Below are 15,480 nucleotides of genomic sequence, written 5' to 3'. Positions count from 1 at the left end.
AAAAACAGGCTATATACAGTAGCGAGGCTGTAAAAGTAGCGAGGCTACATACAGACACCGGTTAGTCAGGCTGATTGAGGTAGTATGTACATGTAGATATGGTTAAAGTGACTATGCATATATGATGAACAGAAAGTAGCAGTAGCGTAAAAGAGGGGCCGGCGGGTGGTGGGTGGGACACAATGCATATAGCCCGGTTAGCCAATGTGTGGGAGCACTGGTTGGTCGGCCCAATTGAGGTAGTATGTACATGAATGTATAGTTAAAGTGACTGTTCATATATGATGAACAGAGAGTAGCAGCAGCGTAAAAAGAGGGGTTGGGGGGGCACACAATGCAAATAGTCCGGGTAGCCATTTCATTAACTGTTCAGGAGTCTTATGGCTTGGGGGTAAAAACTGTTGAGAAGCCTTTTTGTCCTAGATTTGGCACTCCGGTACCACTTGCCATGCGGTAGTAGAGAGAACAGTCTATGACTGGGGTGGCTGGGGTCTTAGACAATTTTTAGGGCCTTCCTCTGACACTGCCTGGTGTAGAGGTCCTGGATGGCAGGCAGCTTAGCTTGACATTTATTCAAGTATGACAATTGAGTACTTTATCCACCACTGCTGTTTTGACTGGTATTTACCTGGTATTTGATAGGAAATAATGTGGTAACGTTGGGTATTTTCTGGTATTTACACCTCTGGTGGCATGCGTTTTATTCATAGTGTCGTGTCTTTGGGGTACCATTACACTGAAGATATGTTTATCAATTAGCTCCCTGTAATTATTATCACGCGATTAAACTGATTAATCGTTTAATTGTAATTAACTAGGAGATCGGGGCACCAAGGAGAATATTCAGATTACAAAGCTATAATTTTCCTAATATAACTTTCCTGTACTATAATATTATATTCTATTATAGTATAGGCCGATTATCTTCTTGTTTAAATGGTGTATTTTACCTCTAGTCCAGTCTCATTCCAAACGTCGTAAATTGTTGTATCTGCACGAACCCAGTCTTTACTAAAATCATCCATACATCAATTGTCTTAAAATCATTTATTTACTACACTAAGTAATTAACAGAAAAACATACAAACAGTAATTATCGTCACAAAGGATTGGTAGAGGAATGTGCCCTTGTGGGCTAAACAGGCAGGTCGGCCTGTTGAACAATGGGTCATAAACGGTCCGCTGAGAAGTTGCACAGAGTTCATTAATATTAACAATTGACAATTGAAGGCTCACTCATTCGGGAACAATTGCAATCAATATATATTTACGCTCAGTGTGTCGTCGTGATCCTTGTTCGAGAGTTCTGTTCTGTTGGGGAGTTTTGTCCGCGTTCTCTCTCTCTCTCTCTCGGTTAGAATGGATCTTTCAGAGCGACATTCATTAATGTCGTCATAGAATGGTTGTTTCGTTGGTCTTCGCGTTCGATGATATAATTTACTTAGCTGCAGACTAATAATTAATATCAAAGACTTGTTCTTATTCTGTCGGTATCAATAGTCTAAAAGTTAACCATGTGGTATGGTTCACTTTCAGTAGAGGAATTGGAAGGTAAAACCTATTAGCCAACGGAGTGTAGGCCTGGTCTGGGGAAATGTAAATCAAGGGGTGTTTTATAGTGCCCATAGAACAGCTTGTCAAATGACGCCTGGTCCTGTATGGGTCCCTGGGGGCGTGCCTATGACTGAGTTAGATTTGGTTACAGTAATACAATTCTATGACATTACATCAGTACATAGCATCTCAATGTCTTACAACAGCTTTATCCTTATTAATACATTCTATACAACCATTATGATGCTATTATATAAACAGTTTTATGGTAATATGGCTATATTGTCTCTTCTGAGTATCACAAAATTGTTCCAAGCGGATCAGTTCGTAGCTGGATTCTTCACCAATCTTCCATACCTTCTCCAGCACACACAAAATGTCGCTTGGCTCTCCAATTCTATGAGTTGGAAGAATTTCCTGTGTCTCTCTATGGGCCATGTGGCCAGAGACTCTCCTGGAATTTTAGAGTTTTTACAACCCTTTACACACAGGGTGGATTGGTGGGGAGTCAACTGTCCTCCCTGTACCAAAAGAGGCCAACGTCATGACAATAGCCTAGTACAGTAAAGAAATGGTGCCCTCGTGCTTTAACTGAGGGTGCCACACCTTCTGACTGAGATGTACTCAGAGATGTTCCGGAACTCCAATTTGAGCAGCAGCAGCTGAAAAATGAGCTCCTACAAATATTGAAATTTACATGGTTTTTAGAGTGAAGTACATCGGAAAAAAGCAAAAGAAAACTGCAAGACTGAATAGGAGAAAAAACAAGCAACAAACAAAGAAGATAGGCTTTTGAAAAATAACTATTTTTCATAAAATTGTAGTTATCTTAGCAAGCTGAATTGTTTACCAGTTGCTAAGCAGTTGCTAGGGACTCTTTTGGAAGAAGCTAGCTAGCTAACGAAGAACAACAAAGAATATCTAGTTAACAGAAGAAAAGAAAGAGAAAATCAGGACAGAAGAAAAAGGATATCAAAGTGAAACAGTTCTCTAAAGACACAGGAGACAATAATACAAGAAACAACACTTCTGTAGCTTGTCAACTATGTGTCTGTCTATCCCTGTTCTCTCCTCTCTGCACAGGCCATACAAACGCTTCACACCGCGTGGCCGCTGCCACTCTAACCTGGTGGTCCCAGCGCGCACGACCCACGTGGAGTTCCAGGTCTCCGGCAGCCTCTGGAACTGCCGGTCTGCAGCCAACAAGGCTGAGTTCATCTCAGCCTATGCTACCCTCCAGTCCCTAGACTTCCTGGCGCTGACGGAAACATGGATTACCACAGATAACACTGCTACTCCTACTGCTCTCTCTTCGTCTGCCCACGTGTTCTCGCATACCCCTAGAGCATCGAGCCAGCGGGGTGGTGGCACTGGAATCCTCATCTCTCCCAAGTGGACATTCTCTCTTTCTCCCCTGACCCATCTGTCTATCTCCTCATTTGAATTCCATGCTGTCACAGTTACCAGCCCTTTCAAGCTTAACATCCTTATCATTTATCGCCCTCCAGGTTCCTTTGGAGAGTTCATCAATGAGCTTGACGCCTTGATAAGTTCCTTTCCTGAGGATGGCTCACCTCTCACAGTTCTGGGTGACTTTAACCTCCCCACGTCTACCTTTGACTCATTCCTCTCTGCCTCCTTCTTTCCACTCCTCTCCTCTTTTGACCTCACCCTCTCACCTTCCCCCCCTACTCACAAGGCAGGCAATACGCTTGACCTCATCTTTACTAGATGCTGTTCTTCCACTAATCTCATTGCAACTCCCCTCCAAATCTCCGACCACTACCTTGTATCCTTTTCCCTCTTGCTCTCCTCCAACACTTCTCACTCTGCCCCTACTCGGATGGTATTGCGCCGTCCCAACCTTCGCTCTCTCTCCCCCGCTACTCTCTCCTCTTCCATCCTATCATCTCTTCCCTCTGCTCAAACCTTCTCCAACCTATCTCCTGATTCTGCCTCCTCAACCCTCCTCTCCTCCCTTTCTGCATCCTTTGATTTTCTCTGTCCCCTATCCTCCAGGCCGGCTCGGTCCTCCCCTCCTGCTCCGTGGCTCGACGACTCACTACGAGCTCACAGAACAAGGCTCCGGGCAGCCGAGCGGAAATGGAGGAAAACTCGCCTCCCTGCGGACCTGGCATCCTTTCACTCACTCCTCTCTACATTCTCCTCTTCTGTCTCTGCTGCTAAAGCCACTTTCTACCACTCTAAATTCCAAGCATCTGCCTCTAACCCTAGGAAGCTCTTTGCTACCTTCTCCTCCCTCCTGAATCCTCCTCCCCCTCCCCCCCCCCCTCCTCCCTCTCTGCGGATGACTTCGTCAACCATTTTGAAAAGAAGGTTGACGATATCCGATCCTCGTTTGCTAAGTCAAACGACACCGCTGGTCCTGCTCACACTGCCCTACCCTGTGCTTTGACCTCTTTCTCCCCTCTCTCTCCAGATGAAATCTCGCGTCTTGTGACGGCCGGCCGCCCAACAACCTGCCCACTTGACCCTATCCCCTCCTCTCTTCTCCAGACCATTTCCGGAGACCTTCTCCCCTTCCTCACCTCGCTCATCAACTCATCCTTGACCGCTGGCTACGTCCCTTCCGTCTTCAAGAGAGCAAGAGTTGCACCCCTTCTGAAAAAACCTACACTCGATCCCTCCGATGTCAACAACTACAGACCAGTATCCCTTCTTTCTTTTCTCTCCAAAACTCTTGAACGTGCCGTCCTTGGCCAGCTCTCCTGCTATCTCTCTCAGAATGACCTTCTTGATCCTAATCAGTCAGGTTTCAAGACTGGGCATTCAACTGAGACTGCTCTTCTCTGTGTCACGGAGGCTCTCCGCACTGCTAAAGCTAACTCTCTCTCCTCTGCTCTCATCCTTCTAGACCTATCTGCTGCCTTTGATACTGTGAACCATCAGATCCTTCTCTCCACCCTCTCCGAGTTGGGCATCTCCGGCGCGGCCCACGCTTGGATTGCGTCCTACCTGACAGGTCGCTCCTACCAGGTGGCGTGGCGAGAATCTGTCTCCGCACCATGCGCTCTCACCACTGGTGTCCCCCAGGGCTCTGTTCTAGGCCCTCTCCTATTCTCGCTATACACCAAGTCACTTGGCTCTGTCATATCCTCACATGGTCTCTCCTATCATTGCTATGCAGACGACACACAATTAATCTTCTCCTTTCCCCCTTCTGATAATCAGGCGGCGAATCGCATCTCTGCATGTCTGTCAGACATATCAGTGTGAATGACGGATCACCAGCTCAAGCTGAACCTCGGCAAGACGGAGCTGCTCTTCCTCCCGGGGAAGGACTGCCCGTTCCATGATCTCGCCATCACGGTTGACAACTCCCTTGTGTCCTCCTCCCAGAGTGCTAAGAACCTTGGCGTGATCCTGGACAACACCCTGTCGTTCTCCACTAACATCAAGGCGGTGACCCGATCCTGTAGGTTCATGCTCTACAACATTCGCAGAGTACGACCCTGCCTCACACAGGAAGCGGCGCAGGTCCTAATCCAGGCACTTGTCATCTCCCGTCTGGATTACTGCAACTCGCTGTTGGCTGGGCTCCCTGCCTGTGCCATTAAACCCCTACAACTCATCCAGAACGCCGCAGCCCGTCTGGTGTTCAACCTTCCCAAGTTCTCTCACGTCACCCCGCTCCTCCGCTCTCTCCACTGGCTTCCAGTTGAAGCTCGCATCCGCTACAAGACCATGGTGATTGCCTATGGAGCTGTGAAGGGAATGGCACCTCCATACCTTCAGGCTCTGATCAGGCCCTACACCCAAACAAGGGCACTGCGTTCATCCACCACTGGCCTGCTGGCCCCCCTACCTCTGAGGAAGCACAGTTCCCGCTCAGCCCAGTCAAAACTGTTCGCTGCTCTGGCACCCCAATGGTGGAACAAGCTCCCTCACGACGCCAGGACAGCGGAGTCAATCACCACCTTCCGGAGACACCTGAAACCCCACCTCTTTAAGGAATACCTAGGATAGGATAAAGTAATCCTTCTAACCCCCCCCCCCCCCCCCCCCCCCTTAAAAGATTTAGATGCACTATTGTAAAGTGGTTGTTCCACTGGATATCATAAGGTGAATGCACCATTTTGTAAGTCGCTCTGGATAAGAGCGTCTGCTAAATGACTTAAATGTAAATGTGAATGTAATGTACTGTTAGGCTTATTCCTTACAACATATAAATGCAACAACCACACTAAATAGTAGGCTACACACCACAACAACATTAGGGTACGAGTTACAGCTATTATTGGGTAATAACGAATAGCAATTGGGTAATGGCAATACAATACCATATGTACTGTAAATATATCTGTAAGTAACCACTGGTTGGAGCTAGTAAACTTCATAGACCTACTATCTCACTCTGCACATTGTAGAAATCAGGGGTTTGCTACAGTAGATCTCAGTGTTGTATGTGCAGTTCAAGCGCAGGCTGTGACAGTGACATAGTTCCCATACGTCAGTGATCATTTAATATTCATTGATTTAGTTTTCATTAGGCATATAAATCATTAGGAGGGTAAACGTGTTGAGTTGGAGAACATGAGCGTTCTTAGAAAATGGCTCGCATTGTGTCAACGCAGGAAGTGATTTCCTTGGCATTCTACCTTTTGACATTTCTTAAAACTGGTTCCCTTTCTCTCTTACAAGAAGTCAGAAGCCTTACCAATTCAGTGCTACATTAGTAACACTATTACAGATTGCTATTTTGGGGCCAAGAGGAGGTTGTACATATTGAGATGCAAGCCAGTTACAGCGTCACAAGACAGTCCGTAATTGTGATCATCTCTGTTCATGGTTGCTAATGATTGCCGTCACAGAAACCAAATTGTTCACCACGAACAAAGGAAAATAGTCGTTAGTTTCAAATTGTTGATCGTAAACTTTACCGCCAAACACCAAATCAGCATACATCCAACATCCTGCTACTTGTAACATGTTCTCGAAATGTTTATGTATGTAACTTTTTACTCATGTTGTCTGTTATCTACATGACACAGAAAATACTAAGAAATGAACACGGATCAGATGATAAGAGCTGGACAAAGTTGTGAAAGGAAAAATTTAAGGACGTCCGTAACACTATACTCATACAATGTATTCACATTGTGAGTATTGACACAGATACACGAGTCCATTCTGTATACCAACTCTGTGACCTTGTGGTTAGTGTCAGCCCTGAGATTGACATTTTTGTCGTTTAGCAGACGCTCTTATCCAGAGCCACTTGCAGGAGCAATTAGGGTTAAGTGCCTTGCTCAAGGGCACATCGACAGATTTTTCACTTAGTAGGCTCTGGGACTTGAATCAGAGGCCTTTCGGTTACTGGCCTAACACTCTTAACCGCTAAGCTACCTGCTGCCCTGGAAGTTAATTAAGGACGGTTGGGAGTTTGATCCTCGGCCGAGTTATACTAAAGACTGTAAAAGTGGCACCTGCTTGGCACTAAGCATTAAGGAGATAGATTGAGTGTAAGGCCCTGCGATAGACTAGCGTCCTTTCCAGGGGTGTACTTCTACATCAAGCTGCCTCACACTACAGAAACAGGAGATAGGCTCCTGCCTCTATTAGCCATTCTGGCTCACACAAGCCAAGGTTCGTGCAAGGCTACTAACTTACAATTCTGTATGGATCTTTGCAAGGAATAAGATCCACCGTTGTATCAAAGTCAGTCACTATTAAACTATAGGCAAATTCTTAGTATTTGATTAGCTCCTTATTTTTTAACATCTCACTCATGTTGGAACTGGTTTCAAGTACTTGTATGTATTTATGAGTGTGTGCATGCTCACTTCCTGTGGGCCGTGTCAGTTTAGTGTTATTACTGTATGTAGAGGTGTGTGTGACTCCTATGGTTTAAAAGTGGACAAACGGGCAACTTCCCAAATCTTTGTCCACATCAGACATCATGTTATGATCATGAAGAAAGACTTTGAACCCATTGGGACAGAAAATACCCGTCCTGTATCCTGTATTTACACAGAGGTAAATAATAACACCTGTTCGTCAGAGGGAAGGAAAGGTGAACCCAGGAGGTCACTGGGTTTGCATTCCAGGTAGAACATACTGCTGGGGTCCTTGAATTAGACTCTGACGTTAAATAGTTTGAGTGAGTGGAAAGTTTGTTTGAACGTTCGCCACCGGAGACCGTTTGAAAACTACAAATGAATGTATTGCTAAGATTCTGGCTTTGTTTTTATATTTTTTATTAAACCCAGGAATGTTGGTGGATTGCTTTTTGAACCAAAGGTGCAGGGGCTTGTGGAATGGCTCCTGTTGTGATCTGCTTGGGGGTCACAGGGTCAAGTCCAAAAATATAATGTTGACGGGAAGCTAATGGACATGGAGGGTACAGGTGGTCGCCCGCCCGTACAATGAGCTGAACACAGATGCAGCTAAAAGCATGTAATCTGCAGTCCCTGACTCCACTCAGTCCAACACACAGAAAACAATAACAACCTCACACTGAGTTGCCCCCTCACTTGGAGAAGTGGGATGAAAGAGCAGAATACAGCTCTCAAGAAGAGCATTATAGTGCTATGAAGCTAGACAGACGTCCGCTTTTAACTGCTTTATGGAAGTATAGCGCTACGTTCACCCAGTGCCAACCCACTACAACCACCACTGAAGCCTCCCAAACTCCAGTGCTGTTGGTTAAATTAGCGCAATTGAATTTATGAAAACAACAGGCGCATGATGCTCATTACACAAAGTCCTGGTTTGTGCAAGCGCCTCACGAGGGGCATTCTTGAATTGCTCAGTGACACAGCATAAAAACTCCCAGAACGGAATACCTCTTATCGCACTGAGGAACTCTCTCCAAATCTGCCCACAATATCCAATTAAGTTAGGCAGGGAAATGTTAGATAGCTGTTCATTCAGTTTTGTGAAAGCCATTTAGTGCAAGCACGCTCACACAGCCACTGTAGCCCATGCCAAAGGCCTCTTCTACAGTTAGATTTAGCAGTCTTTCCCAAACCTCTTCTCAAGTACCCCTGGCTAATGTCACTGTTTTGATCTATTCCTGATCTAGTTGACCTGATTAAAGTAACACGCCATTGGTCAGTTCAATCAGGTGTGCTAGTTCATGAAGTAGTGACTATTTTGCTGCAGATCAAGAAGGGTGCATAAAATTCTCCCCTCTACCCTGGTGGTACATTAGAACACACTTGTAACAGTCACATGATTGTGTCAATAGCATTTCTGTGAGACACTCGCATGCCAGTAAGTTGTGTGAAGCCAGTAGACCTACACATTAATCTCATTTGGGGATTGTCACCTTCACACTTGTTTTTGTAGTGGTTTGTCACATTTTGAATGGTGACAATTTGTTAGACCATCAATCAATCCCGTGTCATGAAGTGCTTAACAACATGACGGTGACAATGAAAAATGAACACCAGAGGGGGAGTTCATCCTCTCCTGTCTGGCCAGATAGAAGTTCAGAGTATATACACTGAGTATACCAAACATTGAGAGCACCTTACTAATATTGAGTTGCCCCCTCCCTCCCTTTTTGCCCTTCGTCAGGGCATGGACTTGTAACGGTCGTCGTATGAAAGGGACCAAGGCGCAGCGGGTTGAGTGCTCATTTTAACTTTTAATTTAGAACACTGAAAACACAAAACGCACAGTAATGCAGGCTACACACAGCAATGCACAAACAACTTCCCACAAAGGGACAGGTGAAAACAGGGCTACCTAAGTATGACTCTCAATCAGCAACAACGATGTACAGCTGTTCCTGATTGAGAGCCATACCAGGCCAACAAAGAAATACACAACATAGAAAAACATAGAAATACAAAACAAGAACATTACCCAAAAACCCCGGAACACATAAATCAAACACCCCTCTTACATAAATACATATCCCATTAAACCCCGAACCACATAAAACAAATACCCCTTGCCACGTCCTGACCAAACTACAATAACCAATAACCCCTTATACTGGTCAGGACGTGACAGGACTCTACAAGGTGTCGAAAGCGTTCCACAGGGATGCTGGCCCATGTTGACTCCAATTCTTCCCAGAGTTGCGTAAAGTGGGCTGGATGTCCTTTGGGTGGTGGACCATTCTTGACACACACGGGAAACTGTTGAGTGTGAAAAACCCAGCAGCGTTGCAGTTGTTGACACAAACCGGTGCGCCTGGAACTTACATTTTGCCCATTCACCCTTTGAATGGCGGACACAATCCATGTCTCAATTGTCACAAGGCTTAAAAATCCTTCTTTAACCTGTCTCCTCCCTGTCACGTCCTGACCAGTAAAAGGGGTTATTTGTCATTGTAGTTTGGTCAGGGTGTGGCAGGGGGTGTTTGTTTTGTGTGTTTCGGTGTTTTTAGTTTAGGTTCTATGTTTTCTTATTTCTGTTTTTAAATCTAGTTTTCTATTTCTATGTTGGGGTTTTGGTAGGACCTCCAATTAGAGGCAGCTGGTTGTCGTTGCCTCTAATTGGAGGCCATATTTAGTTGGGGTTTGTTTCACTTGTGTTTTTGTGGGTTGTTATTTTCTGTATAGCCTAGGAGCCTTATGGAACTGTTATCGTCGTTTGTTTATTTTGTTTAAGTGGTTTCTTTAAATAAATTAAGAAGATGAGCACTTTACCCGCTGCGCCTTGGTCCAATCCTTACAACGCCCATGACAGAACCACCCACCAAATAAGGACCAAGCAGCAGGGATTGGAGCACCGAGGAGAAGGATGGACGTGGAAGGCAGAACAACGTTTCTGGGAGAGGAAATTAAGGGAGCTACATGAGGCCGAGAGGCATCCCCCAAAAACGTTTTTTGGGGGGCACACGGGGAGTTTGGCAGAGTCAGAGTGGAGACCTGAGCCAACTCCCCGTGCTTATTATGGAGAGCGACGGATCAAGCAAGCACCTTGTTATGCGGAGATACACACTGTGTCACCCATACACACGCACAGTCCGGTGCGGTCAATAAGGGCTCCGCAGCGTTGCAGGGCGAGAGTTGGTCGGCAGCCAGGGAGAAGTGCGCCGGCGCAGCGCATCTGGCCACCAGTGCATCTCCTCGGTCCAGTTTACCCTGTTCCTGCTCCCCGCACTAGCCCTGAGGTGCGTGTTACTAGTCTGGCGCCTCCTATGCCAGCCCCACGCATCAGGCCTCTAGTGCGCCTGCCCAGTCCAGTACGTCCTGTTCCTGCTCCCCGCACTCGCCCTGAGGTGCGTGCTACTAGTCTGGCGCCTCCAAAGCCAGCCCCACGCAACAGGCCTCCAGTGCGCCTGCCCAGTCCAGTACGTCCTGCTCCCCGCACTCACCCTCCAGTGCGCCTCCATAACCCGGTACAGCCAGTGCCTGCTGTGAGCACTCGGCCATTAGTACGTCCTGTTCCTGCTCCCCGCACTCACCCTCCAGTGCGCCTCCATAACCCGGTACAGCCAGTGCCTGCTGTGAGCACTCGGCCTCCAGCGACGCTCCTCAGCCCTGGGCCTCCAGCGACGCGCCTCAGCCCTGGGCCTCCAGCGACGCGCCTCAGCCCTGGGCCTCCAGCGACGCGCCTCAGCCCTGGGCCTCCAGCGACGCGCCTCAGCCCTGGGCCTCCAGCGACGCTCCTCAGCCCTGAGCCTCCAGCGACGCGCCTGAGCCTCCAGCGACGCTCCTCAGCCCTGAGCCTCCAGCGACGCTCCCCAGCCTAGAGTCTTCTGAACGGGAGCTACGCCCAGAGCCATAGCCACCTCCGTAGTGGGAGGATTGGGAGGGGGGGAGTGTAGCACAGGGACCGTTGTTGACGGTGGCCACCCTCCCTTCCCTCCCTTTAAGTTTGGGGTTGTTTTTTTTTTTGGGGGGGGGGGGGGGTACTGTCACGTCCTGACCAGTAAAAGGGGTTATTTGTCATTGTAGTTTGGTCAGGGCGTGGCAGAGGGCGTTTGTTTTTGTTTTAGGTTCTATGTTTTCTATTTCTATGTTTAAATCTAGTTTTCTATTTCTATGTTGGTTTGGTAGGACCTCCAATTAGAGACAGCTGGTTATCATTTCCTCTAATTGGAGGCCATATTTAGTTGGGGTTTGTTTCACTTGTGTTTTTGTGGGTTGTTATTTTCTGTATAGCCTGGGAGCCTTATGGAACTGTTATCGTCATTTGTTTATTTTGTTTAAGTGTCTTTAAATAAATTAAGAAGATGAGCACTTTACCCGCTGCGCCTTGGTCCAATCCTTACAACGCCCATGACACTCCCCTTCATCTACACTGATTTGAAGTGGATTTAAAAAGTGACATCAATAAGGGATCTTAGCTTGCACCTGGATTCACCTGGTCAGTCTATGTCATGGAAGAGCAGGTGTTCTTAATGTTTTCTATACTCACTGTATGACCATGTGGGAAGGCCAATCGGTTGTCCTCAGATCCCAGCACGTGCTAGTAGTTTTGTCCATCACGTTCTAGTCCATGAGGTGTGTATTGACTGTGATCCAGCGGTGTAGTGAACTTCACCTCTGAGTGGTGATAATATAGTATTCATAAAGCCTTTATGAGCATGACATAGAGGGTCATAATGCTCTACATAACATTAGACTCTTTAATATACGTTTATAAATCCTCAAAACAAATGTAGCCTCTTATGGTATGATGAGACACCTGTTATGTCCTTCATAACAACAAATAAATAGTAAGAAAGTGAGCCGGGTCTGGTTTCAGCAGACACGTCTACAGTTTCATGCGTCGGTTGGTTGCACTGTGGATCAGCACGTTACTGGCGGTCATGATGTGGAAAGTGGACTGGCACGTGTTGCTGCATGTTGTGGACAGTTCTGTTGGACACGTGTACTTTTGCAGTTCTCCTCCAATCTGACCTGACCATTCGTTTGGGTGCCTTGTGAATGAAGCCCAACAGCAGGAGATTAGCTGGGCTCTTATCATGGCTATGTGAATGTCAACAGAGGGATGCGACCCCCTAACCCCTTCCATATTAGAGAACAGGGACCGTCTGAAAAATAGATTACATAATGGGTTTTACATAACGACCTCAACAATTAAAGAGAGGGTAGAGGAGCGGAAGAATTTGGAAATTATGCAGTTGACCTTGGCATTGAGCGCCCAGACTGGTCATTGAGGCACAGCAGAGGCCTCCGAAGGGTTCGTCTCTAATGAGGCTGGTACAGTGTGCCTACATGCAGTCATAACAACAGCTATATATGCCTTATCTAATTGCATAATAGGGATTATGATTTTCACTCAACATAACTCTGTATTGACAGTTAGGCCTATTCCACCTGAACTGCCATTTTGATAAGGTACAAAGTGTTGTGAATAGTGACATGGTGAAAACTAGTCCAATGGTCATTTGACAAACAACTATATTTATACGTTTCTATGGTGCCCTTATGTTGTGACAAGATTTGCCACTTCTGCATAACAGTAAACATACACCTGCTGTGGTATTTTCAGAGTACATGACCCCCAACTAGTCATGACCTTCAGAGTACTGACACTTACTGTTGCCCCCCCCCCCCCCCCGTCATGGTCATGGTTAGACCGTAAACATAAAAGATATACAGTGGCTTGCGAAAGTATTCACCCCCTTGGCATTTTTCCTATTTTGTTGCCTTACAACCTGGAATTAAAATGGATTTTGGGGGGGGGTTGTATCATTTGAGTTACACAACATGCCTACCACTGTGAAGATGCAAAATATTTTTTCTTGTGAAACAAACAAGAAATAAGACAAAAAAAAACAGAACTTGAGCATGCGTAACTATTCCCCCCCACCCCAAAGTCAATACTTTGTAGAGCCACCTTTTGCAGCAATTACAGCTGCACATCTCTTGGGGTATGTCTCTATAAGCTTGGCACATCTAGCCACAGGGATTTTTTCCCATTCTTCAAGGCAAAACTGCTGCTGCATCTCCTTCAATTTGGATGGGTGTACAGCAATCTTTAAGTCATACCACAGATTCTCAATTGGATTGAGGTCTGGGTTTTGACTAGGCCATTCCAAGACATTTAAATGTTTCCCCTTAAACCACTTGAGTGTTGCTTTAGCAGTATGCTTAGGGTCATTGTCCTGCTGGAAGGTGAACATCCGTCCCAGTCTCAAATCTCTGGAAGAGGGTTTCCCTCATACGGTTTCCCTCAAGAATTTCCCTGTATTTAGTGCCATCCAGCATTCCTTCAATTCTGACCAGTTTTCCAGTCCCTGCCGATGGAAAAACATCCCCACAGCATGATGCTGCCACCACCATGGGGTGGGGATGGTGTTCTCGGGGTGATGAGAGGTGTTGGGTTTGCTCCAGACATGGCGTTTTCCTTGATGGCCAAAAAGCTCAATGTTAGTCTCATCTGACCAGGGTTCCTTCTTCCATATGTTTGGGGAGTCTCCCACATGCCTTTTGGCAAACACCAAACATGTTTGCTTATTTTTTTTTGGACACTCTTCCGTGAAGCCCAGCTCTGTGGAATGTATGTCTTAAAGTGGTCCTATGGACAGATACTCCAATCTTCACTGTGGAGCTTTGTAGCTCCTTCAGGGTTATCTTTGGTCTCTTGTTTGTCTCTTTGATTAATGCCCTCCTTGAATTCTGTGAATTCTGGTGGGCGGCCCTCTCTCGGCAGGTTTGTTGTGGTGCCATATTCTTTCAATTCTTTTAATGGATTTAATGGTGCTCCGTGGGATGTTCAAGGTTTCTGATATTTTTTTATAACCAACCCTGATCTGTACTTCTCCACAACTTTGTCCCTGACCTGTTTGGAGAGCTCCTTGGTCTTCATAGTGCCGCTTGCTTGGTGGTGCCCCTTGCTTTGTGGTGTTGCAGACTCTGGGGCCTTTCAGAGCAGGTGTGTGTATATATAGATATATAGATAGATATAGATATATCTATATATATATGAGAAAGAGATACTGAGATCATGTGACACTTAGATTGCACACAGATGAACTTTATTTAACTAATTATGTCACTTCTGAAGGTAATTGGTTGCGCCAGATCTTATTTAGGGGCTTCATAGCAAAGGGGTGAATACATATGCACGCAGCACTTTTCAAAAAATGTTGAATATTTTGTGTATGTCCATTACATGTAATCCAAATAAAAATCCATTTAAATTACAGGTTGTAATGCAACAAAATAGGAAAAACGCCATGGGGGTGAATACTTTTGCAAGGCGCTGTATCCTCAATGGACCTAGAAACAGCTAGAGGAGGACAGACGTATGTGACCTAATTCTGACCCAGAGCCCGCTAGCTGTTGAATTTAATATTCTATATACCACAGTACAGACTTGTGATGTTTTAAAGTGTCATCATGGCTCAATGGACGTAGAACAGATAGCATTTTTCCCTCCATGAAAGATAATTATTACCGAGAAATAGAGAAGAGGGAGGATATTGTTGGGGTTCCCTTCATCCTATCTCACGTTAGTGCAACATATTCTGCCGATTGTCTACCGTCCAAGGTGAATTAGCTGAGGACGACTATTGGAGAAATATCCCACCCAGCAGATACTCTTAGCCCATCGTTTTGATGAGAAAAGAAATGTACAAATACTGACCTGTAGCCTCACAGCTGAATTTATAGGGTTAGCTGAAGAGACTATTTGTTTCCTTTTGTCCAGATGCTGACCTAAACTACAACCTGCTCTAACCCTAGAGGGCATATCAACATACACCATGTAAGACACAAGAATTATGGCTTTATACCTCTGGTAGGTTTTGTGTTGCTTGATATTAGAAATTAACAAGTTTCGGAACTTCCAGAACCATTAACATTTTAGTGACTAGGGTACAAAACCAATGGGCTGTAATGCATACTTTTTATGACAACAACCAATCACATGAGGCAACAACCCAGTTCAAGAAGTCAGAGGTCATTCTAGGGTCAGATGATGTACACAACAGCATGTACACCAGAATAACCAGAAGTCATCTGTTAGTCAGTCACCACTGTGTTGATAACA

Source organism: Salmo salar, chromosome 07 (assembly GCF_965601325.2).
Source record: "Salmo salar chromosome 07, fSalSal1, whole genome shotgun sequence".
NCBI lineage: Eukaryota > Metazoa > Chordata > Actinopteri > Salmoniformes > Salmonidae > Salmo > Salmo salar.
This window is presented reverse-complemented; position numbering follows the sequence as displayed.